This window comes from Mastomys coucha, unplaced genomic scaffold (assembly GCF_008632895.1).
Source record: "Mastomys coucha isolate ucsf_1 unplaced genomic scaffold, UCSF_Mcou_1 pScaffold16, whole genome shotgun sequence".
NCBI classification, from domain to species: domain Eukaryota; kingdom Metazoa; phylum Chordata; class Mammalia; order Rodentia; family Muridae; genus Mastomys; species Mastomys coucha.
This window is the reverse complement of record NW_022196898.1, coordinates 46,182,942-46,186,958: the sequence shown is the minus strand read 5'-3', so window position 1 is coordinate 46,186,958 and position 4,017 is coordinate 46,182,942. Positions and strand designations below refer to the sequence as shown.

General features: G+C 39.4%; 1 long non-coding RNA gene across 1 annotated transcript; it reads right to left on the bottom strand.

Moving 5' to 3' along the window:
- Window positions 1–599: 599 nt before the first annotated feature.
- LOC116093492 lies at window positions 600–4,017 on the bottom strand. Its single transcript, XR_004119726.1, has 3 exons — window positions 3,985–4,017; window positions 2,871–3,014; window positions 600–742 (listed from the first exon to the last, which is right to left on the bottom strand). It is a non-coding gene; the product is annotated as an uncharacterized LOC116093492 (long non-coding RNA).

Genomic DNA, 4,017 nt, shown 5'->3' with positions numbered 1-4,017 from the left:
TCCAGTAAGTGATTTAGGGGCTGGTGGACATGGACAGTGTGTGAGGAGGGCTTTCTTGTCTGCAACATAAAAATCAGGTAGATCTGTAAACAACATTCACAGTTGGCACAGCACAAAGTCACTGCATAGTTGGATACACTGGAGAGGATGGCCACAGGCAGGTCCTGGCCCTTTGGGTCTCTCTCCTATTCAGACACTGCAGATCAGTTTTTTCCTTTCCTAGAAGCTCTTCTATGTCCTAAACAGAATGGACTTGTCAATATTTGCAATATCGTGCAATATTGTGTAATACTATCAAAAGATTATTAATCTAGAGACCTTAGCAATGGGTATCTGCCTCCTTTGGACATTCCCAATCTGCTCCATAGTTTATTTTTATTAAGGACAAGAGAGAGACTGCAGTTCATAGCAGGAAGTGCTTATAATATTAAGGTACATTTATGAAGACTATAGGGAAGGGGAGTGAAGAAGGGGAGAGGCAGATTAGAGCACATATAGTGAGGGCCAGTAGGACTTCATATGTGTCGTGAGGAACCCTCCAATGTCTTTCCCAGCATTCCTCCTCTCTGCCATTTATTCTCAAAGAAGGTGACTGAGTATTTTGCTGGAGAGGTACTTTATTTTTTTCTGTTATCTCTCCCCACCCCCAGACCAAGGACAAGCACTGGGTTGATAGTGTAGATTCTCAGCTGCTCCATTCTCTCATCCTTCTGTGGAAGTAGCTGTTGAAGGGACTCAGCTCCTAGTGGGAGACCATTATAAATGTCACCTCTTCCTCTATACACTCCAGAGTTCATTTACACCAATTGCTTGGATCCCACACCCATCCCTTGACTCTGTCAGGACCAGTCTGGATCAAATCACCTATCAGGCATCCCATAGTTTGATTTTTGATTGTCCCTCCTTCCCAAGATGAACCTCAACCTGGAGGTGATATGACTAGGTCCTGTGAAGAAGGAAGGTGATGAAGGCATGTCTTGCTTACTTTTCTGTACACTGTGCAAGGCCATTCATAGAAAGAAGAGATTATTGGACACTTTCAGTTTCAGAGTGTTAGAGCAGAGATCATGGCAGCAGGCAAATGGGCATAGCACTGTATCAGTAGCTGAGATCTGATATCTTGATCCACAACCACAAGGCAGATAACTAAGTGGGAATGATCCAACTTTTTAGAAGCTCAATGGATACTTCTAATGTCACACCTTCTCCAACAAGGCCACACCTCCTATCCTTTCCAGCAACTTGGGGCCAATTATTCAGAGATATGAACCTACTGAGTTGTTTTCATTCAACTCAAAAGTCAGTGTCGAAACACTCAAAACACATTTGAGGTTTAATAAGAGCAGTTCACATTTATCTGAATGTCATTGTCAAGTTTAATTTCATATGTTTGTATGAGTAGCATCTCAAAAGTACTGAATCAGTATTGTTGAGTTAAAAGTAAGATTCTTCTGAGTTTTGAGAAGCAACAGTTGAAAATTTTAAAAGAAACACACAGTCCCAAAGGGAAAAAAAAGGAACAAAAAAAATTCCATTTTTATAGAAGTTTTGAGTCCCACATCCTTATATTTTTCATACAATTCACTTTTGAGAGAATTATAAAATAATTAATTTGATTATTTTTAAAACATGTAGTAATGTTGTACTAATTATAACTCTTAGCATTCATTCAAATGTACCAGATATCCTGAGACTTATAAACCCTTGGAATATATATGAATGCATATGCTCAAATATAGGTCTTATATACAAGCCCCTTGGACGTGCAGAACCTTCTAAAATCCCAAAGTTAATAGTATATCAAAAGGGTTTAGGGGTTAGAAAGGTGGCTCAGTTGTTAAGAGCCCTGGATGCAGTTCTTGGGACCTGAGTTCAATTTACAGCACCAATATTACTTCTAACAACTATCTGCAATTCCAGTTCTAAACAATACATCAATGCACATAACACAAAATGGATATATCTTTTTTAAAACATAAAAAGAATTTAATTTTTAATTTGGAAAATATAGAGCAGTTTAAAAGATTTGGTAAAAAATTACACAACCCCTCAAAAATCACAAGAACATAAAAAATAAATAAATAAAAACACAAAGTACAAGAGATGTCTGAAGCTGGATTGGCTACCTACTCTAGAGACAAAGCAGAGAAATGTCACAGTTCTCCAATAAGATCAGATGTAAGAAACTTCAATATGTTTTGGTTTTTTCCCCGGTACTGGGGATTGAACTCAAAGCAATTTTATTACTGGGAAAACTTCTCAATTTTAAAATACAGAATCTAAGATCTGAATACAGAGCCAAAGTTCCCTGATATTAGTTCAATGTCTACAAAAGCCAGCATTGTTTGCTCTTATATGCATCTGTCCCAGAAGTCACAGGGGTCACTTGGACCACAAAGACCAAAGGGTGACAATACCTGAGACACAAGAAGGCCATTCAGTTCAACATGACTAGATAGTAGGTGTTGGTTAAAGTTTCTGGAGTCTGAATCCAGTTTTTTTTTTATTTTAGTATATTTAAGCCCAACAAAATTTGGTGAAAATATTTCTAGTGATAATTAACTCAATCCCATGTGTACAATGAACCTTACATTAACCTCCTTGAGGAAAAAGATAAGCTAAATAAAGATCACAAATGACTACATCAAAATACTTTGTAAAGTCCATAAAGATGGGTTCTGTTGATTAATCACAATAAACAACCTTACTGTGAGAGCCTGGAGGAGGGTCTCAGGCCACAGAGACTGTACAAAGTTCACCAGGCTAGAAGGCACATCTGCTCCCAGCCTTCTGGGCAGACAGCTCATTATGCATCCCTTCCCTTGAAGGCACCACTCTGTGCCTACATTCCAGGTTCCCCTAGTGCTTACCTGTGAGCACACAGTCCTCTGTGCCTCCTGCAAGAAGCCCTGTGTCCTGTGCCTTTCTGAAATTCTTTTGCAGATTTCTCAAACCATTTGGACAAGTACTCCAAGCATTTTTACCATTCTGGGTTTTATCTCTCTCTTTCTCTCCTAATTTGGAAACACAATCGTCTTTAGGGAAAACAAACAAACAACCACTATCTCTCCGTTGGCTCAGAAATACTTTCCTATTTTATAATTTTTCTAATACATTCTCGTAACACATGTCACATTTTCCTCTGTTTGTCTCATACAACAAAAGGTCAAATAAATATCAAATGTCTGTGTTTACTATTTTAACTTCCTTAGAGAAAATCTGGGCACCCTGTCTCAAGGCAAGCAAATAAATAAATAAATAAATGAAAATAACATAAGGAATCTGTCTTAGGTTATTCTTGCTGTGATGAAACACTGCACCCATAAACAACATGGGAAAGGAAGGGTTTATTTGACTTAAGCTTCCTCATCAGTGGAGGAAGCCATGACAGGAACTCAAAAAGGGCAGGAAAGTAAAGGCAGGAGCTAATGCAGGTGTCATGGCAGAGAGGGGACAATGCTTACTGGCTTGCTCCCATGGGGTGCTCAGCCTGCTTTCCTATAAATCACACACCATGGGGACTGCCCTCCCACATGGACCATAAATGATGAAAATGCAGGCTTGCCTGCAACACTATTATATAGAGGAATTTTCCCAGTTTAGGGTCCTTCCTCTCAGTAACAGCAAAGAAAACCTCCAGCGTCCTTTCTGTGTCAGAGACATCCTAATAATAGAAATTCCATACCCACCACCCCATGAGATCTGTTAAGGAAAGTAACTTTGTCTTCTGATTCTTCAGGCAGGAAAACAACACAGATGTTAAATGACTTCCCCAAGAGGCTGCAACTAAAATAAGGCAAATAAGGGTTTGGGTCCAGGAGATCTATCAGTATCCTTTGTCCTTTAAAGGGATGGCATGTGGGAGCTTCTCTATGCATCTCCTTCTACTGCAGGTCACAGCACAACATCACATCCATGATATAGCAGTTCAGAACAATTGCCAAGTCTGTGATGTCTTGGACAAAGTAGGAGATTTAGCTCTACCTCAAGAACCCAAGATGTTCCCTCCTGGTATCT